The sequence below is a fragment of the Diabrotica virgifera genome, chromosome 6 (genome assembly GCF_917563875.1).
Source record: "Diabrotica virgifera virgifera chromosome 6, PGI_DIABVI_V3a".
Taxonomy (NCBI): domain Eukaryota; kingdom Metazoa; phylum Arthropoda; class Insecta; order Coleoptera; family Chrysomelidae; genus Diabrotica; species Diabrotica virgifera.
In genome coordinates, this window is record NC_065448.1 from 33,592,062 (window position 1) to 33,619,790 (window position 27,729).

Genomic DNA, 27,729 nt, shown 5'->3' on the forward strand with positions numbered 1-27,729 from the left:
CACACTGCTGCTCTGAAAAGATTTGTAGTGGTTGTGTTGAACCACGTTCGTAGATTTTTCAGCCAGGAAATCCTTCGCCTTCCTGGTCCTCGCTTTCCCTCTACTTTTCCCTGCAAGACCAGTTGCAGCAGTCCATATCTCTCACTGTTCCTCATGATGTGACCGAGGTATTCGATTTTGGCTGTTTTTATTTTGATTAACAGCTCTTTTTCTTTTTTCATTCTCAGCAAAACACCCTCATTAGTAATGTGGTCGGTATAAGATATCTTCAGGATTCGACGATAAAGCCACATCTCAAAAGCCTCAATTTTCTTGCAGGTGGCGTCTGTGAGAGTCCACGACTCAACTCCGTACAACAGTATAGGAAATATATAACATCGTAGTAATCTGACTTTTATGGGTATCGACAAATCATGACATTTGAACAACTTTGCCATTTTTTGAAATGCAGATCTTGCTTTCTCTATCCTACATTTGATTTCTATAGAATGGTCCCAATTTTCATTGACGTTCGTACCAAGGTAGGTGTATGTTTTTACTCTTTCTATTTGTTGACCATTCACACTGATTCGTCCAAATTGCTGTTCATTCTTAGAAATCATCATACATTTGGTTTTCTTAGTGTTTAGTGAAAGTCCGTATCTCTGACTGACTTCTGCGATTCTGCTCATTAACTCCTGTAGGGCTTCAGAACTGTCAGCGAATACCACAGTGTCGTCTGCGTATCTTATGTTATTGATACATTCTCCGTTAATTCTAATTCCGGCTTCAACATCATCCAATGCTTCTTGGAAGATTTCCTCAGAGTAGATGTTAAACAGCAGTGGGGATAGTATACATCCCTGACGGACCCCACGTTTGATTTTGATATCGTCGGATTCTCCTGCCTCTGTCCGGATAGATGATGTTTGATTCCAGTATAGATTGCTGATAATCCTTAAATCACAGGTGTTTATTCCAATATTGGTTAATATCTCCATCAGCTTGTCGTGCTTTACTGTATCGAACGCTTTATGGTAATCAATGAAACATGCATAAATATCGCAATTCACGTCTCTACATCGTTGAAATAGCACTTGTATACTAAATAGAGCCTCTCTTGTACCCACTGCATTTCGAAAACCAAACTGTGTTCGGCTGATTTTTTCTTCGCACAGTCTATATATCCTTTGATGTATAATTTTTAGAAATAGCTTTAAAATATGGCTCATTAAGCTGATGGTTCGGAAATCACTGCAGGATACGGACTTTGTTTTCTTTGGTAAAGCAACAAACGTCGACTTCAACCATGCTTTTGGTATTACTCCGCTTAAATATATGTCGTTAAATATTTTGGTTAGGCGTTGAGTACCGTCGGTGTCAAATAGTTTTATGAGTTCAGCATATGCATTGTCAGGTCCAGAAGCTTTGCCATCTTTTAGTTGTGATATTGCTCTTTCCACTTCACCTGATGTGATTGGTAAGTGGTCATCACATATGTAGGATGGAGGTTGTTCGGATCTAGTATCATCAAAAAGTTCCTGTATGTATTTTGTCCATATGCAGATTCCTAGCTGTGTTGGATTTCTGAAGACCAGCTGCTTGTTTCACCTTTTTATGCATGTTAAACGTATCATGTTTTTGCTCTAACGACTCTATCTCTTCACACTGTGATTTTAACCAATTTTCTTTGGCCTTTCTTATTTCAGTTCTTATTTGTCTCTGAATCGTGTTGTACATTATTTTGTTGTTTTTTGATTTTCTTCTTTCTTCCATAAGTTGTAGTATATTGTCGTTCATCCAACTTTTTCTCATCTCTTTCTTTTCTATTAGATGTTCTTCTCTGATGTTGTTAAAGGTTTCACATATATTTTGGAGTGATTCTTCGGCATTATATGTTTGCTCCATATTAATTAGCTTCTCTGAAAGAATCTGTGCGACTGTCTCTTTTGTTTTCTTATCTTTTAGTATTCTCATATCGCACTTTTTGTTGCTGTTCTTTTTTGCAACCTTCTTGAATCTAAACCTAAATTTACCAACAACAGGAACATGATCTGATGATACGTCAGCACCGGGGTAACCCTTAACCGATAGGCATCCATTACGGAATCTCTTGTTCACCATTATGTAGTCAATTTGATTCCGTATTACGTTTCCTGGTTGATCTTGCGGGGAGACCCAGGTGTACAAGCGTCTTGGTGGTAGTTTGAAGAATGTGTTTAGTATTGTAAATTCTTCTTCTTCTACAAACAGTTTTAATCTGTCTCCCCTTTCATTTCTCTGTCCTAGACCAAAATCACCTATGAATTCACCGCTTCTCCCTTTACCAATTTTCGCATTGAAGTCACCCATAATGATAGTTATATCTTCTTTTTTAAGTCGTTTAAGTGACTTTATCAACAACTCATAGAATTGCTCTAGATCTTCTTCTGGTTTATCGCTCGTGGGGGCATACACTTGTAATATATTTAATTTGACGGGGCTAGTATTCAGTTGGATTATTATTAATCTTTCAGAAATAGGTATAACATTTGTAACATATTGACGTAATTGGGGAGACACGATTATTCCAACCCCATATATATGTTGACCATCGTCATTTCCTGAGTGGTATACCATATGGTTGTCAACAATACAAGCACCACTATTTGGCCATCTCATTTCGCTTATGCCCATTATACCGATTCCGAGTCTGGTCATTTCTTGAATGGTATTATGAATTTTTCCAGCCTGATACATTGTCTTCACATTCCAGGTACATATTTTAATAATCAACTCTGCTGTTCTTAGAGACACTTTTCCAATTCTGTCACAGGGGTTTCGCTGGGTTACGACCTGAGAGGCCCTGTGGTCTAAAGGTGGATCACCTCCCCTGCCGAATCTTGGCTTCCGTATTCCATGATTAATAACTATTTCCACTTTAGTTGGATTTGCCATGATAGCTTTTCTAGAGATGTCATCAGGGACCTTTAATGCAGTGGTTTCTCGTTGCCTTCTGCATTCTGATGCCGTTGACCACTTTCTTGGTTCTTCCGCCTTTGAGACCAGTTTCCCAGTCTCAGGACAACAGAGTGCCCTTCCATTTACCAGCTCGTCCGCCCGAAGCCGTTGGCCAGTAAATGGTGGATTGCTTATCCCGGCAAACACTCGGACGTCAGAGCCTCGTTAGTTGTCTAGCAGGATGTACCAGATGACCGTGATCTAGATCACCATACGAGCAGGTGAGGTTGGCATTTGAACAGGAGAGGCTATATCTTACGCATCACTATCCCTTAACATCCCTCATTACCTCTAGTTCCTTCTAAAGTTTCTTGGTTTTAGTTTAAGAGCTATGTTGGCACGAACTGGGTGAACTGGGTTGCCGAGGTCCTGCTTGTAATAAGATCCACAGGACTTATAGATCAATAAGAATGCATTTGAAATTTTAGCATTTGAAATAAGAATGAACGAAGACACCGATGTTTGCAGTTCTCCACTGTTAATAATCCCGTTGCAAAAAAAAAACAAGAACAACAATGACGTACGCCTCAAAAACAAGACTTGCCGCAGCCAAAACGTAGATAAAAGTGCTGGAAGCAGCAGAAATGAAAATACATACCTTATTGATACTTTTAAAACAAAGATATTAAGATTGATATTGGGACCCATTTGCAACAACGGTCTATTCAACTACGAGATATATACAGTTACATTATATCCTACCTTTATAGCAAATTATCCAAAAATTGCGCTGGGCAGGTAACCCTACAACTAAAGTCCGGATTATAAGCATGACAAAAAGGTCAAAAAATGTCGCAAAATAAGCAAAGTTTTTATGAAATAAGCAAGGTTCAAGAAAAAACGTATAAGTAAACATGGATATAATGATATAAAATGTGAATAAAGGACATTAACATTAAATTACATTTATTTTTAATTATCGTATTATTAATAATAAATAAAAAATTACAAAAGTGTTAAGCTATAATATAATAAAAAAATCGAAAAATACTTAACATATTAATATATTTTTTATTCATGGCAATTAGCATAAAAACAATTAACAATACTATGTTTTTCAAAATTTGTTTGTAAAAATATATGTCTTCTATTATATCTGTATACATATATTTATTCGCAGAAACAGCTCTTTCAACATCTGCAGATGTGAATGGTGCGTATTTAAATTTGGACAAATGTACCGATACTACTTTACAACAATATAATAAATTTGGGCTGTCTGCAGACAAATATTAGTTTATTACATGGACAGGTATAACGATGGGTTTTCTCGTTTACCTCCTAAGCCTAAGGAATTAAAATTTTTATGGTTTATTGAATTATTAGAGTTTTATAGCTCTGTATGCTTCATAGAATTTTGCTTAAGACAGGAACTAACATGAAAATAAACAAAGATAAGCAACACATCTTTAAAAAACGCATTTTTACTAAAAATCCTAATTATAAGCAAAAAAGCAAAAAAAAGCAAAAAAAAAGCAAAATGCATATAATCCGAACTTTACTTATAAGTATGGATAATAACAGAACACCCAATAGAACGCTTAGTGGAGCTATGTCAGGACATTGGGCAGTAGGAAGACCAAGGAAGGGGTGGATAGATGGATAGACGAAGTGAAAACCGATGCTAAAAGATAATGAGGGCGGATAACTGTAGGAGCAGACAAGAAAAGGCGGCTATCCTCAGTTGGCTCCAAGCCAAGCAGCCTTGGAGGCGGATGCTGGGTAAGGCCGTGGACCGACTTGGACTGTAGCGCCAGCGAGATAGAGAAGAATTACAGGAAATACGTAGAAGGACCGTATAAGGAAGGACGAGATCACAAGAAAATGTAATGTAAAGGGTATAAACAAGTGGACACTACGTAGAAAAAAAGAATGTATTCCAACCCGCCAATGAACAAGTAACATTAGTTATGTAAAAGAAGAAGAAAAAAATTTCATATAGAATCAAAATCACCTTTCAATCTTTACTTTAAAGATTATTTAAGTTTAAAAACAGACCATCGCAACAAAAGGCCTCAAACAAAGACGCGGTCTATGTCTATCACCTACACTTTTTCACATAGGTATACATCAATTAGGCTTTGAAAAGATTGTATAGAAAATGTGGAACAATTCATTATGCTAGTGGAGCAAAGTATGCTAAATGTGCAGTCACTCGAGCGTTATGGGGACCTATTGGGTTGTGAAGAGTGGGTCCTAAAACCAAAAAAAAGGTAAGTAAAATTTTCCATTTTAGTGGGCGCTTGCCATTTTTTAATTTAATTTTCCATTTCCAACAATCGTTTTTTTCGATTATAACGACATCTATCCATAATTAGAAAAAATGTTTCGAATAAAAGTTACTTATTTTTACGTAAGAAATCCAAATCTGCAATAAAAAATGGGGGCTCCTATTTAAAATTTTAAAGTAACCCCCCACCCCACCTCCGTGGGGGGTCGTGTTTGGTGCCATTTGATAGATTTTTCAAAAATATTGAATAAGTGTATTTTACAGTTTTTCGATCTGATGTTCATTTCGCGAAATATCGCAGGATTCGTATTTAAAATATTAAATTTACCTCCCACCCCTCTCCGTGGGAAGTCATGTTTGGTATCATTCGATAGATTTTTAAAAAATATTGAGCACATATTTTTTAGTTTTTCGATCTGTCATTCATTTCGCGAGATATTCGCTTTTTTCTTGTGAAATTTTGGGACTCCCCCATTTCCTTACGCCCGGCTCAAATCGTCAGATTTTTTAAATATACACTCTTTTGTATGCACTTAACTTACCTTATCTTAATCTGACAATTTCGAGTTTTTTTAAAGATAGATTTTTTTTCGGGCCCCCCTTAACGAACTCCCCTGTATTAAGAGCCAATATGGTAGAGGTACATCTGCAGGGTACCAGGTTTCTCCCCATATGATAATCTGACGCGCTTGAGTAACTGGCGATTACCAAATCATTTTTGCACAAGACAAGAAGGACATGGAATAAATGATTTAAAAAAAGAGTATCCTAGGTTGCAGATTTGAACTTAAGGTTAGAAGAGGCTATTAAGAGTTGTAAGACTTAAGTGTTTAGGGTCAATGATAAGCCGAGATGGTACTTGTATGCAAGATATTCTTCTTCTTCTTCTTCTTCTTCTTCTTCTTCTTCTTCTTCTTCTTCTTCTTCTTCTTCTTCTACTTCTTATTCTTCTTCTTCTTATTCTTCTTCTTCTTCTTCTTGATGTGCCTATCCGTGACGAATATTGGCAATCATCATCGCAATCTTCACTTTATCTACAGCAACGCGGAAAAGCTGCACAGATGTTGTGTTGAACCAGGTTCTAAGGTTCTTTAACCAGGGTGGCTTGTAGCATCTCTGGGTTCATTTCGCCTAATGTGTCCAAAGTATTCCAACTTTCGAGATTTAATGGTGATTTGTACCACTCAGTTCTTCACCATTCTTCTAAGGACCTCCTCATTTGTGGCCCAATCAGTCCACGGGATTTATGAAAGATATAGAAACGAAAACAGCACGGGAAATAAGCCACGAACGCACTCCAAGGAGTGATATGGAACAACACTTTAACCAAAGAAAACAAAAAAGGATCTTTCAGTGCATAGTGCTGAATATTATCCTATATGGAGCGGAAATATGACCAATGACAATGACAACAACAATACGAAATAAAATACGAACAGTTGAATTATTGGACTTTATAAGAAGATGTCTACAAATCACCAGAGAGGATAGAACATTCTTCTTCTTAAGGTGCCTATCCATTCCGGATGTTGGCGATCAGCATGGCTATCCTAACTTTGCTTGCTGCTATTCTGAATAGTCCGGTTGTATTAAACCACTTTCTCAGGTTTTGAAGCCAAGATAGTCTTCTTCTCCCTGGTCCTCTCTTTCCAAATACCTTGCCTTGAAGAATGAGTTGCAACAAGCCATATCTCTGTTCATTCCTCATAACATGGCCAAGATATTTTAGTTTGCGCTCTTTGATTGTGTTAATAATCTCGCATTCCTTGCCTATTCTACGTAGAACCTCAACATTAGTCACACGATCCACCCACGAAATTCTCAAAATGCGCCTGTAACACCACATCTCGAATGCCTAGAGTTTTCTCAAAGAAGACTCGGAAAGTTTCCAGGCCTCTACTCCGTATAATAACGTAGAAAATACATAGCATCTGATGATAGAGATTTTGGTAGCAAGAGGTAAATCGTGGCTTCTGAAAAGAGACTTCATCATTATGAACGCTGATCTCGCTTTTCCTATGCGTTGTTTTATTTCACTTGAGTGGTCCCACTGGCTGTTTATGTTGGTACCAAGGTATGTGTAGCTGTCGACCCTGTCAATTAGTTGTTGGTTAACCAAAAGCTGTGTATTTAATATTTCGCGCTTACTGACTACCATGTATTTTGTTTTTTTCGTATTGAGATCAAGTCCGTATTCTCTACTTATATCTGATATGCGCGACATTATTCTTTGCAAACCATCTAGACTGTCTGCAAAAACTACAGCGTCGTCGGCATATCTAATGTTGTTCAGACGCACTCTGTTGACTAATACGCCTTCCTGTAGTTCTCCCAGCGCTTGCTCGAAGATACATTCAGAGTATATATTAAACAGCACCGGGGACAGGATGCATCCTTGCCTCAGTCCTCTATCTATGGAGACTGCCTCTGTCAATTGGTCATCCACTTTAATATTGGCAGTTTGGTTGTAATACAAATAATATATGATTCTCAAATCTCTATCATCTACTCCCGCTTCTTTCAAGATGTTTATGAGTTTATCATGTTTTACTCTATCAAACGCCTTTTTGTAGTCGATAAAACAAATATACACGTCACAGTCAACATCCCTGCATCTTCGCATAAGCACTTGGGCAGCGAATAGAGCCTCTCGGGTGCCTAAGGCATCGCGGAATCCAAACTGCGTCCATGACATCTGTTCTTCGCATTTTTTTATATATTCTGCCGTGTATCACTTTCAGAAACGTTTTGAGTAAGTGGCTCATTAGGCTAATTGTTCTGTAGTCTTCACATGTTTTGGCATTTACTTTTTTGGGTAAAGTTACGAAGGTCGACTTTAACCAGCTTTGGGGTATTTTTCCAGTTACGTATATTTTGTTGAATACAGTTGTTATCCATTTTATTCCTTGTTCATCCATAAGTTTTAGGAATTCTACATAAAACTGGTCAGGCCCTACAGCTTTGGGATAGAACATGAACAGAGGAAATATGGAACAGAATGGAAGTATAATTGCAAAAAGTCAATTACAAAAAAGTTAGAAGACACAGAATTCTGCAGTGGTACGAGCATGTTAAAAATAATGACAGAGCACAGGTGGCTAAAAAGAATATGGACTGGGACTAGTCAGGAAGAAGACGAAGAGGAAGACATGCTAAGAGATGGAAAACTTACATAGGTAATGCTATGCTAGACAGAGACCTTAGAGAAGCTGACTGGGAGAATAGAGTGCTGTGGATGATGAAAACGGTGAACTCATAATGTGAAAAAGCCGAAGAAGAAGAAAAAGAAAAATGAGACCATGTAGGTAAAATGTTTGCAAAAGATTTTTAAAGCAAAAACATAGTCTCTAATGGCATTATAGGATGAAAAGATAATAAGAAAGAAAATAAGAAAAATAATAAAACTATATTGATTCATAATAATAATGGTTAATTATAGGAAAGTATATTGAGAAAACCAGTGTGAAAGTACATATTAATTTCACAATAGATCTGAGAATTCTGATTCTGATCTGATTCAAAGAACTGAATATTAAAAAAAATTAAATGTGTATTGACAACTTTCATTTCAGTTTAATGTTATATATTATATACTATTTTTTTATATATTTTATACATTTTTTCCACTTTTGTTGCAAAAGATATCGAAGGGATATAATGGGTTAATTTCCATTTGACAGTTAAAGGCTTTGTTGGGGAACAACATGGTCAGTCAATGTGGGGGATTAGTAAAATCTGTTCCTATAAGTCAATTTCTTAATCTGCCTTTGCGGATCTAAACTCACTAGGTGTCTAATAATCATTCATGTCACGAACGAAGGGTTCCAAAGGCTTATCATCAGTGGCGTACAGTTGGTAGTTATAGATAAGTAGAATTTAAATTAGCAATATATTATCACGAATATATAAAATATATATGCTTCTGAGACTCTCATATTTCGTCGTGTTTGGTCGATGGGTATTTTTTCCAGTTTTGATTCTTTAAATGAAGATGAATCTGTAGTGTCCACAACAGTCTTTAGAGCCATTTTGTGAATGGGCATAATCCATGCTTTTTTCTAACTCCTTGAAATTTTCTCCTTGTTTATATATTTCGTAAATACTTCTTTCAGGTAGGACATCAACTTGGGTGTTCCATTCTTTCTTCCTTTATAGTTCTGCCGCTTTATATTCAGGTCTCGATGCTTTACTGTTGTTCACGGATTTTAGTGCCTTTTCTATTATTTCTGCTTTCACATTATATTTAATATTATATTCTCCTTAAACGTAAACACATATAGGGGATAATAATGAATATTTTTTTCTTTTTTCTAGGACTTCCTTTGGTTAATGTACCCTCTGAATTTTGGTTTTGTTTACTGTATATGCCCGCGTAGATTTTATTACTTTCCATGCTTGTCTTTATTTGGATTCTCAAATACAGCAGTCAATCTTTGCATTTTGCTTTCCAAGTTTTATATCTATTATTTAATCGTTTGTTTAAAATATACCTGTTTTCCGTTATATGTTAATTTATCTGTTTGATTTCTCGTGCTCAATCCCTGTTCATATGATTTTTGTTTCAGTATCGCTGATTTTTGAGTTCTGAGTTCCACGTTATCATCTTATTTTTGAATGTTGTATATGGTGTTTAGATTATCTTACCGGGCTTCTTATCTTTAGGCTGCCGAGTAAAGGCGTTCTGTTATATGATGGTAAAAATGATTGATAAATTTTTGATAAAATAATGTAATTTGAAAAATTATTGATAAAATCAGACGTAAGACAATAATTATTTATCCCATTATATAATTATAATTATAATAAATATAATTATATAATAATTATAATTATTTAAAAATTAATGTTGTTCTGAAGCTATTTTCTTGTGGCATTTTTATAATCAAGTATATTCAAATATGAATATACTTGATTTAAAAATTAGAAACAACAAAATACATATCAATTATTGATCTGTATTTTGTGGGTTCTAATTTTTCTTGTAGTGTTGCTCCGTTGTTCTGATTATTTTTTATATGATTTTAATTTGAAATCGTGTAGTATGATTTTTCATCACGTGTTTAATCCTGTCCAATCAGATTATTATTATAGCGAGAATATTCTACCTACATTATTATACTGGGGTTAATTCTTAGGTATTTTGATTTTCTTTAAATTAACTTTTAGTTCTGCATCTAATGTCAAATTGTCACGAGAGAAATAAAAGTGGACAATTTTAAGCGGTCGAGTGTACTTCGGTAAGATTATTTTATGAAGAAAACGGTATTCATAAATAATTTGAAATAATATTTTATTAAAAAAAAAACAAGTAAAATCCTTTATAAAAGTTATATTTTTATTAAAATTAACTAGAAAGAGCTACATCACAAGCAGAACTAGTTTTCAATCTGATAACAGATCACTATCAGTTCTGAGTTAAAATAAGTATAACCTGATAAGTTAAAGCAAAATTTTGGAAAAGTTGACTACGGTTTAAAAAAAAGTTATAGGTTATACTCACAAGATGCTGACATGCTAACCACCAAAATACAAAAATATTAGGGTAAAAACCCTTTAAACTTGATCCGTCATGGAAACATTGACTATAATTGTGAAATTAAACATGGATACGCAAAATATCACATGTATTCTGCTCAAGGTACAATTTGACTCCAAATTGAGTTGTTCACATGTTGAATGGTTGGTGGCAACTGACAGCTGATAATATGTAACGGAAATCCAGAATGATGACATGACAGAAATGACAGTGCAAGAAGAAGTTGAAATATTTACTTATTAGATAGGTAGCCACGGCTGTAAATCTTGTTAAAATTTAAAACAGTAACGAACATCACTCCACTGTGATTAAAACTTTTCTCCTCGTGGATTTTTAATATTTTATTGATATCTTCGTCTGAATATTTGCTAAACTATGCTGTTCACTTTGACAAGTTGAAAATGTGTCACGTCATTGGGATAAATGTCACTAAATGTTTATTTACAAAGAATTGAATTTTGTAGGTATTCAAAAATATTTTGTCGATTATGCACACGATAATTGTCTGGCTAATTGGTCTTTACCAAAGACATCAAATTAAATAAAAAAAAATCACACGATAGTAAGAATAAAGCAGAAAATAATGCTCCATTTATTTCACAAACTTGTTTCCATTCGGCAATAGTCACTCGAGCCCTTTAGGCTCTCGTGCCTATTGCCAAGCAACAAGTTTTCGAAAAATTGTCGCATTATTGTCAATTTGTCATAAATCACAAAAAAGCTATAAACATGTTTAATGACAATTTAATTTAGGTTCAACTCCAACATTTCTAACATTAAAAAACTATAAGTGAAGGTATTACTAAGCATAATATAATGGTTTGCTTATTGAATTCCTAACTTTGAAGACCCACTACATATTTATATTGGCTTAGACTTCTATATAAGTCCGGCCAATCACATTTTTACTTTCGGCGTTTAAAATATTGCGAAAATCTTGGAACATATTTAATTTATATTTACGCAAATCTCAAAATCTTTTCACATGTATCTAATTTCTGTTTCCACGCCTTTGGGGGATTTAAACGGTACACAGCATTTAGTCTTTAGGTAATCCTTTCTGTTACTGTCAGATTTAGAATGGCATCGAGAACAAATATCCATTTTAAAACCATATTAGTAAAATTTAGATCTCAAAATCCTGCCACAATCATGACATATATCTATAAATTTTGCACTATAAAATCTTTTGTTTTCAAGGCTTTTATTTATTTGTTAATTTGTTTAAACTAGTCGATTATTTCATTCATAGGAGATTCTGACCAATAGAAAGCTACAGAAATAAAAATTTAACTGATTATTTTTTGATGATTTTAACTTCCAATCGTATAGTAAGATATTTGATCACGTGTTTAATTCTGTCCAATCAGATTAAAATTATACTGAGAATTATCTACTGTAGAAAATTACCGATAGAATTTTTTTAAGTCTGTTTAATGGCAACCAGTTTCCTAGTTTTGACAACTGTCACATTTAAGAAAATATCCATAATATGCGTATTAAAAAATAATCTTACGAATATCACACGACAGTAAGAATAAATAAGAAAATAATGCTTCATTTTTACTCAAATTTGTTGTCATTGGGCAATACTCTCGTGTCTATTGCCAGACAACAAATTTTCGAAAAACTGTAGCATTATTTTCAATTTATTCTCACTCTCTTGTGATATTCTACACGCTTATTTTTTAATGATTTTAACTTCCAATCGTATAGTAAGATATTTGATCACGTGTTTAATTCTGTCCAATCAGATTAAAATTATACTGAGAATTATCTACTGTACAAAATTACCGATAGAATTTTTTTAAGTAGATTGTTTCTGTTTAATAATGGCAACCAGTTTCCTAGTTTTGACAACCGTCACATTTAAGAAAATATCCTAATATGCGTATTAAAAAATAATCTTACGAATATCACACGACAGTAAGAATAAATAAGAAAATAATGCTTCATTTTTACTCAAATTTGTTGTCATTGGGCAATACTCTCGTGTCTATTGCCAGACAACAAATTTTCGAAAAACTGTCGCATTATTTTCAATTTATTCTCACTCTCTTGTGATATTCTACACGATTATTTTTTAATGAATTTAACTTCCAATCGTATAGTAAGATATTTGATCACGTGTTTAATTCTGTCCAATCAGATTAAAATTATACTGAGAATTATCTACTGTAGAAAATTACCGATAGAATTTTTTTAAGTAGATTGTTTCTGTTTAATGGCAACCAGTTTCCTAGTTTTGACAACCGTCACATTTAAGAAAATATCCATAATATACGTATTAAAAAATAATCTTACGAATATCACACGACAGTAAGAATAAATAAGAAAATAGTGCTTCATTTTTACTCAAATTTGTTGTCATTGGGCAATAGCCACTTGAGCCCTGCGGGCTCTCGTATCTATTGCCAGACAACAAATTTTCGAAAAACTGTCGCATTATTTTCAATTTATTCTCACTCTCTTGTGATATTCTACACGATTATTTTTTAATGATTTTAACTTCCAATCGTATAGTAAGATATTTGATCACGTGTTTAATTCTGTCCAATCAGATTAAAATTATACTGAGAATTATCTACTGTAGAAAATTACCGATAGAATTTTTTTAAGTAGATTGTTTCTGTTTAATGGCAACCAGTTTCCTAGTTTTGACAACCGTCACATTTAAAAAAATATCCATAATATATGTATTAAAAAATAATCTTACGAATATCACACGACAGTAAGAAAAAATAAGAAAATAGGGCTTCATTTTTACTCAAATTTGTTGTCATTGGGCAATAGCCACTCGAGCCCTGCGGGCTCTCGTATCTATTGCCAGACAACAAACTTTCGAAAAACTGTCGCATTATTTTCAATTTATTCTCACTTTTTGTGATATTATACCCGATAATTTTTGATAATATCCCGTCGTCAAGTATATTACGTCAGATGCCCTTCGTTGCTACGAAATAATACATTCAGTGACATTAATGACAATTAATGTTTTAAAAATTATAAAAGTGATGACTTTCAACCGTCAAATATTTATAACAACTGTGTGTTTAATTGTACTAATATGTACTTACATAAATAAATTACAATAAAATTTTGGTTTTGAACAGTTTTATTCATGAAATAATCGCAACAAATTGCACTCGATCTCTAAAATTATTATCGAATTTTTGCCCTCGTGACACTTGGACATAATTTCACTCCCCTTCGGGTCGTGAAATTAAAACTGTCAAAGTGTCACTCGGGAAAAATTCGATAATTTTATAGCTCTTGTGCAATTACTACTGATAATGTACCTATCCTACAGGTTTATCTTTATTATGGATTCGAAATTGATAATGTGGTACCTACTAAAAAAAGATTTTTTATAATGTTTTTTTCTATGATAATAGAGGAACTAATTGTTTTCAAAGAAGTACTACTAATGTTCACGGTAATACCTCAGGGAAAGAAACTTAAGTAGCCAAATTGATTTTATCCATACTTATAAACAAAAAGTTTCTAAATTATAACACATGTATTCTCGGATCTTATTCTATTACAGTGGACTCGAACACGGATATTACGAGGTTTCGCTTATAACGAGGTACATTAGATGTCCCATGAAATACTTATTGAACTATAACTATATTAGAATATTAATATCGATAGTATAGTATAGAGCTATCCGCATCCATCGAGATGTATCAACAACATTAATCCGCCAATCCCCGACAACCACCCTTTTACCCCCTTGACACGTAGTATCGCTGTTAAGAGCCCTAGGGTTCTATAATATGGAAAGAGCACCACCAGAGCTCAATCCTTCTTCTTCGTCTAGCCATTCACATCCACATCTGAACATAAGCCTCTTCAAGTCTTCCTTTCCATTGTTTTTTGTTGTACGCTACTTGTAGCCAATTTTTCCCGGCAGTTCGTTTCAGATCATCTGTCCATCTCATAGGAGGTCTGCCTGTGGGTTTTGTGTTGGTATGGTCTCCAGGTTAGAATTTTTTTGTACCATTTATTTAGATGGCTCCTAGTTACATGTCCAGTGTATTCCCATTTCAATTTTAATGATTTTTGTACCACATCGCTCAATATAGCGTATAGCTCAAGCTCAATCCTATTGATAAGTATCTGGGCTGAGTTATAATTTTTCCCTTGTGTGCAAAAGACCGCGTGGGTCATATTCTGCATGAAATTTCGGGCATGGGAAAGCTGTCAGCGTGATGGGTGTTGCGTGTTGCGTTTGCTCACTCCTGAGTAGAACGCAACCATAATCCATGAGCGCAACCATGAGACCACTTCGAAACAGTGTTTCTACGTCGTTTCGTAACCGTAGACGAAACATAGATCATCATTCATCATTCTTCTTGCCTTGTCTGTCTCTATGCGGGGTAGGCTTCCCTAATTGGATTTCTCCACACAATTCTATCTTGGGTCATATCAATGTTAATCCCCTTTACCAACATGTCCTGCCTTATCGTCTCCCCCCAGGTCTTCTTTGGTCTTCATCTCCTACTCCTTCCAGGAATTTGCACTTCAGCTATTCTTCGTATTGGGTGATTAGCGTCTCGACGTTGAACATGACCAAACCATCTTAACTTATACTCTCTCATTTTGGCACCAATTGGTGCCACACCTAGACTTCCCCTAATATACTCATTTCTAATTTTATCCTTCTTTGACACTGCACTCATCCATCTAAGCATTCTCATTTCCGTCACATGCATTCGTTGTTCCTCTTTCTTTTTCACTGCCCAATATTCAGTTCCGTACATCATAGCCGGTCTTATGGCTGTTTTATAAAATTTTCCCTTTAGCTTCATTGGAATTGTTCTGTCATACAACACACCACTCGCTTCTTTCCACTTCATCCATCCAGCCCTAATTCTACTGCATGCAATTCCATCTATTTCCCCATCACTCTGTAATACCGATCCTAGGTACTTAAAACTATTGCTTTTCACAATCATTTCACCATCCAAAGTTACCATTTTATTTGTAGTAACTCCATCTTTAAATGAACATTCCAAATACTCTGTTTTTGTCCTACTAAGTTTTAAACCTTTTTCCTCCAGAGCTTGTCTTCACTGTTCCAGTGTTTGTTTTAAGTCTCTTTCACTATTTCCTATTAACACTACATCATCAGCATACATTAGGCACCATGGGATGCTACCCTGTAGTTTTTCTGTTATCTGGTCCAAAACTAATGAGAATAAATAATGACTAAGCACCGAGCCTTGGTGCAATCCTACTTTGACCTGAAATTTACCAGTCTCTCCCACACCTGTCCTCTAGTCGTTACTCCCTCATACATATCTCTCACAATCTTTACATATTCGCCAGTTACTCCTTTCTTATTGAGTGCCCACCACATAATCTCTCGAGGAACTCTATCATATGCTTTCTCAAGATCAATGAATACCATATGAGCGTTGATCCCTTTATTCCTGTATTTTTCCATCAGTGGCCTTACAATGAAAATTGCATCTGATGTTGATCTGCCCTGCATAAAGCCAAATTGATTATCGGATATTTCGGTTTCTTCACGTATCCGTGTATCAATTACTCTCTCCCATATTTTCATGGTGTGGCTAAGTAGTTTTATAGCCCTGTAGTTTGTACATTGTTGTATGTCTCCCTTGTTTTTGTAGACAGTTACTAATATACTGCTTCTCCATTCGTCTGGCATTTGTCCAACTTCCATAATTCTATTAAATAGACCTGCTAGCCAACTTATTCCTGTCTGTTCCAATGCTCTCCATACTTCCCCAGGAATATCATCTGGTCCGACTGCTTTTCCTTTCTTTACTTTTTGAAGCGCTTGAGATACTTCCGCGTTTGTTATTCTGGTAATCATTGCTGTTACTGTCTCCGTTAACTCCACAGGCTCTCTGTCAAATTCTTCATTTAATAAACAGTCAAAATACTTTCTCCATCTCTTTTTGACATCCTTGTCGTGAATTAGTATTTTATTATTTTCATCTCGGATACATCTAGACGTATCCGTATGTTTTGTAGACGAAGCATAGATCCACTGGTGTATACCAGAGGCCAAGGAACATTCAAAACAGTGGACATCGCCCGGAGAACGTGTTCCGAAGAAGCAGGCGAAGACAGTCTTATCGGCCGTTAAGGTAATGACCACAATTTTCTGGGATTCACAAGGTGTGGTCTACATCGACTACCTGGAGAAAGGCAAAACGATCACAAACGATACAGGGCTCTACTATGCCGAATTATTGGGTCAAGTCGACGCCAAATTGTAGAAAGAACGACACCAATTTGAGAATAAAAAAGTGCTCTTCCACCATGACAACGTACCGGCTCGCACCTCCGCCGTCGCCATGGCTAATTGGTCGAATTGGGCTACGAAGTGTTGCCCCATCCACCGTATTTGCCAGATTTGGCTGCATGCGACTTCTTTTTGTTTAAAAACTTGAAAAGGGCACTCGCTGGGCAGAAATTTAAGTCGAATGAGGAGGTCATCGTCGCCATGGAAGCTTTCTTTGCAGACCTCGAGAAAACGTATTTTTCACACGGGCTAAAGAAGTTGGAGCATCGCTGGGTCAAGTGTACCGAGCTAAGAGGAGACAATATTGAAAAATAAATCTCCACTTTTCCAAAATTTTCGTTATTCTTTAGGAGGCTAACTACTTATCGGACCGCCCTAGTATATAAGGAGAATAAATACCATTGTCATTCAAAACTATTAGTCCAAGAGGCAGCGCTGAAAAATCCTAAAATTTACTCTCCTTAAATTTACTAAAGCTAGATTTTTCACAGTTAATTACTGTAATTGTGTAGAGAAACATACTGCGGTCCGTCAAGCGAAACGTAGAACAGGGGTTACTGAGAGGGTATCAAAGTTGCTTTCCTACGAAGGTAATTAAATCAATTTACTAAGGCTGAAAATCAGTACACACATTCTAAATTAAATATAAATAAAAGTTATTATAGTCGGTCAGCTGTATGACGGGACAGAGCCGATCGGTCGGCCCCAGTGAATGTACAGGGTTATTCACTATATTTTGACCCCCTTGTAAACTGCTTTATTTACAGAATTAGAAAAAAATGTGAATTACAAAAGTTATTCGATTTTTAAATTATGATTTTTTGACATATATATCGTACTAGTGGCGTCATCAATTTGGGCGTGATGACGTAATCGGCTATTTTTTTAAATAGGAATAGGGGTCGAGTGCTAGCTCATTTGAAAGGTTATTCAATTCCCTGTTCAGTAATATAAACATTAACATGATTAATTATACAGGCTGTAAAAAAAATTAATTAAATTAATTGTTTAATTAATAATTCAAAAAGTTTTTCGGACACCCTGCATAAATAATAATCTTAATGTTTACAGTACTATACATGTATAGAGAATTGACAAACCTTTCAAATAAGCTAACACACGACCCCTATTCTCATTTAAAAAAATAGACGATTAAGTCATCACGCCCAGTTGGATGACGTCACTAGTACGATATGTTATATGTCAAAAAATCATAATTAAAAAATCGAATAACTTTTGTATTTTACATTTTTTTCTAATTCTGTCAATAAAGCAGTTTAAAAGGGGGTCAAAATATAGTGAATAACCCTGTAGATTCATAAAGGCCGACCGACCGGCTTTGTCCCGTCATACAGCTGACCGATTATAATAACTTTTATTTATATTCAATTTAGAATGTGTGTCCTGGCTTTCAGCCTTAGTAAATGGATTTAATTGCCTTCGTAGGAAAGCAATTTTGATACACTCTCAGTAACCCCTGTTCTACGTTTCGCTTGACCGACCGCAGTATGTTTCTCTACACAATCACAGTAATCAACTGTGAAAAATTTAGCTTTAGTAAATTCAAAGAGATTTTTCAGCGCTGCCTCTCCGTCTATATAGTAAAATGAAAAATACATATCTACATAGTCACATATAGGCTATTGATTATATTCAAAATAAGATAGCTAAAAGGAACTACAGTGGAACCTCGATTATCCGTCAGGGCACCGGACCAAGGGTATGACGGATAATCGAAAGGACGGTTAACAGAACATTAAAAAAATAAAAATTAATAGTATTATAAAATCAATGGAAAAATTCCAATAGTTGGCTGTATACCATAGTTTAAAAAACTCGAACAGAAGTAAAAACTTCAAGTTGTATACTGGTATAAAATGGTTTATTAAAAAACTTCATAAAAAGTCATAAGAGTTGGTCTGTGCCCATTGAGCTGGCAAGTACCTAGTTTTTCGAGCAGGGAAGCATGTTGGCCTTTAAGCATGTACCAATTTAATCCTTGAACATCGAATGGTATTCACCATATTTTATTTGAATCTATCATGTAAACCATATATTATAATAATTGATGGATTCGACCGTTACTTGATGGAAGTTCATTTTATCTCACAATAAAACACTGAAAACTTTTGTTTTCTATACTTCCACAAAATTTATTATTTACAACTACGTGACTACAACTATGTGACTATGTGCCTTGAGAAAGGCACTCGGCCGAAATAGCTGTAGTCACATAGTTGTAAATAATAAATTTTGTGGAAGTATAGAAAACAAAAGTTTTCAGTGTTTTATTGTGAGATATGTTATAATGTTACCGCTCTAATTGGTGTGCTAGGTTCAACTACTCAGCAGAATGCACTGAAGATGTTCTGAATTAGAACGAGAACGTTTTGCACGACTTTTTATGAAGTTTTTTAATAAACCATGTTTGAATACAATAATACAACTTGAAGTTTTTACTTCTGTATGAGTTTAATAGTATTACGGTGACACTCTGAATTATGGTGATACACAGATATTGACTAATAATTATTGTGCTGTGCGTTTTTATTTTCGGCTTGCCATTCTAAAAATAGAACTCTAAAAGCACAGTATCATTTTTTTATCATTACCTACTTAAATTGAAATTTAATCCAGAGCCCTGAATAAGAACAAAAATTATTTACATAAAAAATGCGGTGGTGGCATAACTCCATGTGTACATTTGCAACGAATTTCGTTTGGCTTATCGCAATGCTGAAACAAAATGAATTACTGACTAAATTTTTACTTCTGTATACAATATAACTTATGTATGGACCCTGACGGTTAACAGAGGTGACGGTTAATAGAGAGACGGATAATCGAGGTTCTACTGTACAACGTTAACGGGGTTTTATTATTTGATATGGTCAATGGACATCTATATATGAAAAAACCGCGGAGTGCTACCATTTAAAGGGGTGCGTTTTTGAGAAATGGGTGAATTAGTCCCTGGGCACGGGTTACATTAGGGTGAGTTCTATGCACTATTGGTACAAATACGTCCACATAAAAATTGTTCCTGGTTAAATTGCCTATCTAAATGTAACTTTTTAAAGTCAAAGATACTTTTTTTACAAAAATATATTCAAAAGAAAAAGCACAAAGGAACCCAAAAGAAATAAATTTTGTTTTTTGTCCCATAACTTTTGTCCACGAGGATATAGGTATAGATATTGCTTCACAGAAAAAAAACTTACATATTTTCTCTTTAAAATGATGTGTGCTAGAGGTTATTAGGATTTACAGTTTTCGAAATATGATTTTTCAAAATTCGCCACTCACAGCAATTTTAGGCAATTTTCCTTGTTATTTCGCAAATATTGTTCTGTAACTTTTTTCTACGTAACTTTAGGTATATGCAATGGTACACGTAATAGGAATAAAAATCAACTACCTTTAAAATGGTCTACTGTATAACGTTGTACGACTTTTTTTAAAGAGATTATGGTTTTTCAAGGTTTTATAATTTTAACGATTTTTTTATAATATAATATAAAAATAAAATAAAATTATTATATAATATATTATATATTATATAATACCTAATGTAAAAAAAATATTATTTTTTACATTTTTGACGATTATTTTTGAAATTTCTCATTATAACTTTTTTTTTTCTTGTACATGAATATACTATCTATATACATATTGCGCAACAAAGAAGGCTTACTTTCTGTTCTTTAAAATGGTGTATCATCTATATTTAAATACATAATGGAAACCGAGTGATTCTTTGATATTTTTTCCTGTATTATTTAAAATTATTTCTTTTACAAAAATTACATAAACATTAGTCTTAAAAACATCACTCGAGTTAAAATTATTTAAACGTTGACATTTAAAAATTTTTCAAAATCAAAGTCCATCTCTTCGTTAGCATTAGCTTCAATATCTTCCTCTGACATCTTAGTTATCTTAGAGTTCCCACAATTAATACCCATGCACATGCACCCTTTGCAGAATATTGAATAACTAATTCCTATCTTCCTACAACTGCAGTTTTTGTACATCCTTTGGTACATTTACATGCTATTTTTCAAGCAAAGTTTGAGGTTCAGGAGCTTTAACAGTAAATATTGGAATTAATCCATATTTTGAAGTTTGCCCGGCAGAGTGAAGTGGATCCAAAGTGTTACCTATAAAAAATAAGATTCAATCATAATACACAATCACATAAAAAAGTTATAAAAAGGAATTTAAAAAATAATCCTAAAATCAAAAATCGTTGCAAGTACCTACTTATTACAATTTGAAAAAGCATATCTTATTCAAAAATAACCCTAGAATTTTTTATAATACACTATTTTAAAGTAAACAGAATAAGCTTTCTTTTTTATTATATAATATATACCATATAGAAAAAAAAGTTATAATGGGAAATTTAAAAAATAATCGTAAAAATATAAAAACTCGTTAAAAGTCTTGAAAAAGATAACCTCTTTAAAAGAAGTCGTACAACATTATACATTAGACCATTTTAAAGGTAATTGATTTCTATTCTTCTTACATGTACCATTTTATATACCTAAAGTTACGTAGAAAAAAGTTACAGAACAATATTTGCGAAATAACAAGGAAAATTGCCCAAAATTGCTGTGAGTGGCGAACTTTGAAAAATCATATTTCAAAAACTGTAAATCCTACTGACCTCTACTAAACATCATTTTAAAGAGAAAATATGTAAGTTTTTTTTCTATGAAGAAATGTCTATACCTATATCCCCGTGGACAAAAGTTATGGGACAAAAAACAAAATTTCTTTCTTTTGGGTTTCTTTGTGCTTTTTCTTTTGAATATATTTTTGTAAAAAAAGTATCTTTGACTTTAAAAAGTTATATTTAGATAGGAAATTTAACCAGGAACAATTTTTATGTAGACGTGTTTGTAGCAAAAGTGGATAGAACTCACCCTAATGTAACCTGTGCCCAGGGGCTAATTCACCCATTTCTCAAAAACGCACCCCTTTAAATGGTAGCACTCCGCGGTTTTTTCATATATAGAGATTCATTGACCATATGAAATAATAAGACCCCGTTAACGTTGTAGTTCCTTTCTATAGTACATAATCAATAGCCTAATAGTCCATTGAAATGTTACATTTAGGGTTGCGTTTTTTAGAAGACACATTTTTATTTTTTTAGTGTGTCGGGGGGTCAGTAGAAGCTTAAGTTCAAGTATGTGGGGTTCCCATCCTTGTCCCCCGGCCGCCATCTTGAAAAAAGGGGTGTAAAGGGTTTTCGCGCTGTGTCTCGTAAACTAGCAACCTTGCAGAAAATTTAATTAAACATAATCTGTAGCAAATTAAATTTTCTACAATTTTATTTCTATTACTTTTTATCGTGAAGTGACCAACAAAAAGGTCAAGTTTAATAATAGCATAGCAATGTTAAGATCATAATAAATTGTATGAATAAAAAAATATATACTTAGATAGAAAAATAACTAACGTTTTGTTTTGTTTTTATTGTAAACCCTATGAGCATTCGAGAATCTGGTAAAGTTTGGAGCGCTGTAAAACCTAGATAAATAAATAAAATTAAACAACTTTAAAGTGGAAATTGTATATTGTGTATGAGCGATTGAGACACAGACGTGTATGAGCGAACAGACACACAATAGATCAGATCTTCGTTTTGAGACAAATCTTGAAAAAGACTAGTGAATTTAATATAGAAACACATCATCTCTTCATTGACTTTGAGAGTGCCTACGATAGTATCCATCGAGAATTTTTGATCAACGCTCTGAAAGAGTTTAATATTCCAACTCTCTTTGATATAGTAAAAGAAACACTTAATATTAAAGTACAAAGCAGGGTTCGAATTCAAAACGCACTAACAGATACAATCCATGTTAGAACGGGCCTACGACAGGGAGATGCCCTATCCTGTATTCACCAAAAGTCAACACCAGAGGAACAATAATAACAAAAAGTGTACAAATATTGGCATTTGCAGATGATGTTGATATCACAGCTAGAAGCAAAAGAGAAATGATAGAAACATTTAATGCTATAGAAAGAGCGGCACAAAACAGTGGCCTAAATATTAATGAAATAAAAACCAAATACTTGAAGGCCAGCAAATCGACAGGCCAAAGAAACCTACAGAATCTGACAATAGGAGACTATAACATCGAAAACGTAAAAAATTTTACATAATCTAGGTTCACTAGTTACCGTAGATAGCAATGTCAGCGAAGAAGTTAAGAGAAGAATACATATTGCAAATAAAACATATAATGGACTCATTCAACATCTAAGATCTAACAACATCACCGGAAAAACCAAATGCAAAATATACAAAACCCTGATAAAACCGGTCCTTATATATGGATCAGAGACATGGACACTAACGAAAAGCGATGAGAACTTATTAGGTACGTTTGAACGAAAATCCTTAGACACATATATATAAGGGGGTGAAAGAAAATGACGTATGGCGCAGAAGATATAATTTTGAACTATACGCATCATACAACAAACCCGACGTCATAACATCCATGAAGATCGGACGTCTGCGCTGGATGGGTCATGTTGAACGAATGTTGGAGACCGAAACACCAAAACACATAATTAAGCAAACACCAGTAGGGAGAAGGTCAAAGGGAAGACTAGGGATGGAAAAAACCTACCGGTTTAAACCTAAAACCGGTTTTTCACTTCGCAATAACCGGTTTTACTGGTTGTTTTTTGTCCCGGTTGTAACCGGTTTTTTCTTTTTAAAGTAAAAACCGGTTATTAGGTTTTTACGGTGATTAGGATTAGGTTAGGTATTATTTCGGACCCCAATCATAATTATTATTCTCAAGTAATTATTCCAAACAAAACCATAATTCAAATTTTATTTTATTTTATAAAATACAGAAGCAAACTGAAAGTGCAATCTCACATCAGCCAGAAACAGTTATTAAGTTTTATTATAATATTTCCTTGAAAAGGTATTTGTAATCATAATATTTACATAAGAAGTGATCTGGTTGAATTAGACGCAAACATCATCTATTTTTCACACTTAACTCTTCACATTGAAAGTGGGTGAATGACTTTTTCTGATTACCAAAAATAATGCTCTGACTATGAATATCGAATTACTGATTACGAATACGAATCTCCAAGAATTTCGCTACATTTTCAAAACGATACACTCATACAGGAAGTATTAAATGAGTTAAAATGTACCTATTCTACAAATATACAAACGTGTTAAAAGTAATACATGTTCTTTCGATAGTACTAATTTTGATCATATTGATATCGAGTCCAATGGAGTATCGCAAACTAAAGTGTATTGTAAATATAACTTTCTAACCTATTGGATTAAAAAAACCGAAAACCGGTTTTTCCAAAAACCGGTTTTTTTTTTGTCCGGTTATAACCGCCAGGTTAAACCGTAAGCAAATAAAACCGGTATAACCGAAAACCGGTGTTTTGTCAAAAACCGCCATCCCTAGGGGAGACCCAAACTTAGATACATGGAACAAGTGGAACAAGATCTGAAAACACTTGAGATTACCCACTGGAAGAACAAAGCAAGGAACAGAACAGAATGGCGGAAAATCCTAGAACAAGCCAGGACACAAAAAGGGTTGTCGAGCTACTGATGATGATGATGATGGTGATGATGATAGTGGAAATTGTTGGTTGAAAAACCCTCTACAAAATTGTTGTGATGTCATTTTATTATAAAATCAACTGAAAAAAGTTAAAACCTCGAAAAGGAAATTTGTTACAAAACTTTCACTTATATTTGTTTATAAATTTGTTGTTGTTTACTTGACGATAAAAAGTAATAGGAATAAAAAAAAATAATTTGCTACATTTTATGTTGAATTAAATTTTCTGTAAGGTTGCTAGTTTACGAAATGCAGCGCGGAAACCCTTTACACCCCTTTTTCCAAGATGGCGGTCGGGGGACAAGGGTGGCAACCCTACAAACTTGAACTTAATCTTCTACCCCTTAACCCCTACACATTAAAAAAAATAAAATTGCGTCCTCTAAAAAATGGCCTAAAAAAGGCCTCTCTAAGGTCTAGAAAATTAGTCCAGAGAAATAAGATTTTTCCCGTGACACATCCCCCTCCATGCCGAAACCACATTTTGTGAGTAGCATGGACATCTACAGTCGGAAAAATGAAAGAATACCCATGAACGAACATATAAAACACGCTGTATTTTCCTGTCACCGTGCCACAAAGAAAATTGCTCAGCGCAAGTAAATTTTACATGTGATAATAATTATTACATGTACTTGCGCTAGCCAATTTTTTGTGTGACACGGTGACAGAAAAATACAGCGTGTTTTATAATATGTTCGTTCATGGGTATTCTTTCATTTTTCCTACTGTATATTAATAACCTATACGCTCTGAGCTTCGCTGGTGTCGCTCCTAGCGGTAACTAATTCAACTTTCACCGGTAATTTTTAAATTTATTATTTAATTGTTATCTCTTAATATTTACAATGCTAAAAAGTAATTAAATTGTAATAGATTTTTTTAAGATTTTGCTAATCATTTTGACGTTCTATTGATGAAATATTAATTTCTTACTTCAGATACTTTCACAATTATCATGTAGATGGCGCCAAGATTAATTTATAATTACATATTACAGAACATTAAAAAACGCAAATTCAATATTTAAAACGTAAGTATATTTAAGATAAAAATATAAACCACAGCTTTGATCAACTAATATTTTTTATAATGAATGTTTTTAATTTTAATTTAAAATTAATCACTTTGACATTTATGTCAAATTTCCGGTAAACGTTTACAGACTTGTCACTACTGGCGCTCACGAATTTATAAATATCCCCTCTACGTACGAGCTCACAGCGTATATGTTTGCTGCAGCCGATTTTGATGATATACATAGTTATAAACAAATGAAGATCAAAAAACGGTAAATATCTGCTTTTTTCGTCTATTACTAAAAAGTGAAGCATTCTAAACAAATTTGAGAATAAGAAACTCATAAGTCATATAAAAGACTTCAATATTGCGTTCGCTAAATATGTCTATCCTTATATGTCTATGCTTAGAAAATTGCAAAATAAATCATAAATTTTGAGATTTTATAAATGTTCATAATTTATGTAAAAATTTAGTTAGAACCTTCTTATTACACGGAATGCTGAGACTTCTTGTGCTTAATTTATATTTTAAATTTCAAAGCAATTGGTCAAATAGTTTAAAAGTTATTTAATTTGTTCTTCCCAAATTCCTTTTTTTTTGCCACACTATAAGTCAGAAAATTATGAGGTTACAATACTTCGGACAGTTTATGAAAGAAGAACATTTATACTATTAACTTAATTAAAAAAAATGACACGTAGAAAAATTATTTTTCATATTTAGAAAGACTGAATTCTTATACACATTTAGAAAGAAAAACAATTGTCCTATGACAATTAGAGACGAAGTTAGCCCCCCCCTTTTTTTAATTCAAATGTTCTTCAATATTTAGAATTATTTTTTGTCATTTTTTTAATTAAATCAATAGTGTAAATCATCTTTTTTCATAAACTATCCAAAGTATTACTATAACTTCATCATTTTTTGACTTATAGTGTTGCAAAAAAAAATAATTTGGGATAAACAAATTAAATAACTTTTCAACTATTTGACCAATTGCTTTGAAATTTAGGGTATAATTTAAGCACCAGAAGTCTCAGCATTCCGTATAATAAAAAGGTTCTAAGTTAATTTTTTCATAAGTTATGAATATTTATAAAAACTCAAAATTTATTATTTATTTTGCAATTTGCTAAGCAACCAATAAGGATAGACATATTCCGTGAAGGCCGTATTGAAGTTTTTTATATGATTTATGAGTTTCTTACTCTAAAATTTGTTTAAAATGCTTAACTTTTTGGCAATAGACGAAAACAGCGAAAATTTACTGTTTTTTTATCTTCATTTGTTTATAACTATGTATATCATCAACATCGGCTGCAGGAAACATATAGGTTATTATTATAGATGTCAATACTACCCAAAAAATTTGGTTTCGGCCTGGAGGGGGTTGTGTCACCAACAGGATATTTTTTTCCTTATTTCTTTGAACTAAATGTAACATTTCAATGGACTAAAAATATTTTTTTTTATTATAATCTGTATTCAATAAAAAAAATATAGTCACGACTGAGTAATTCATACTTATTAGAATATTAATATCGATAGTATAGTATAGAGCTTTCCGCGTCGAGATGTATCAACAACATTAATCCGCCAATCCCCGACAACCACCCTTTCACCCCCTTGACACGCAGTATCGCTGTTAGCAGCCCGGTTTCCAAATATTATGCACGCCGGCACTATCCCCATTGATTCGATATTAATTTGGCAAATATTTTATGAAAACATGAACAATTTATTCGAGCTCAGGCTTTAGCGCTCTCATAAATATTAATGTCATCGGTATTTCCCCTTTTCTGTTTGTCCAATGTGCCAGCCGACACCGCTACGGACGACATGACAAATCGTTTGAGTACGGTCCTGATGGAAGAAAAATTCCGAGTTTCTCTCAATTCCGATCAGGTAGACTGGGATCAAGTTAAGAGCCCCTCGGGAAATAGAATGTTCGATGACACTAAGAGATACTTTAATACATTATGAAATGAGAAAAAGCTAATTAAGTACTAATTTTTTATTAATGCAAATCCACTAATGTTTA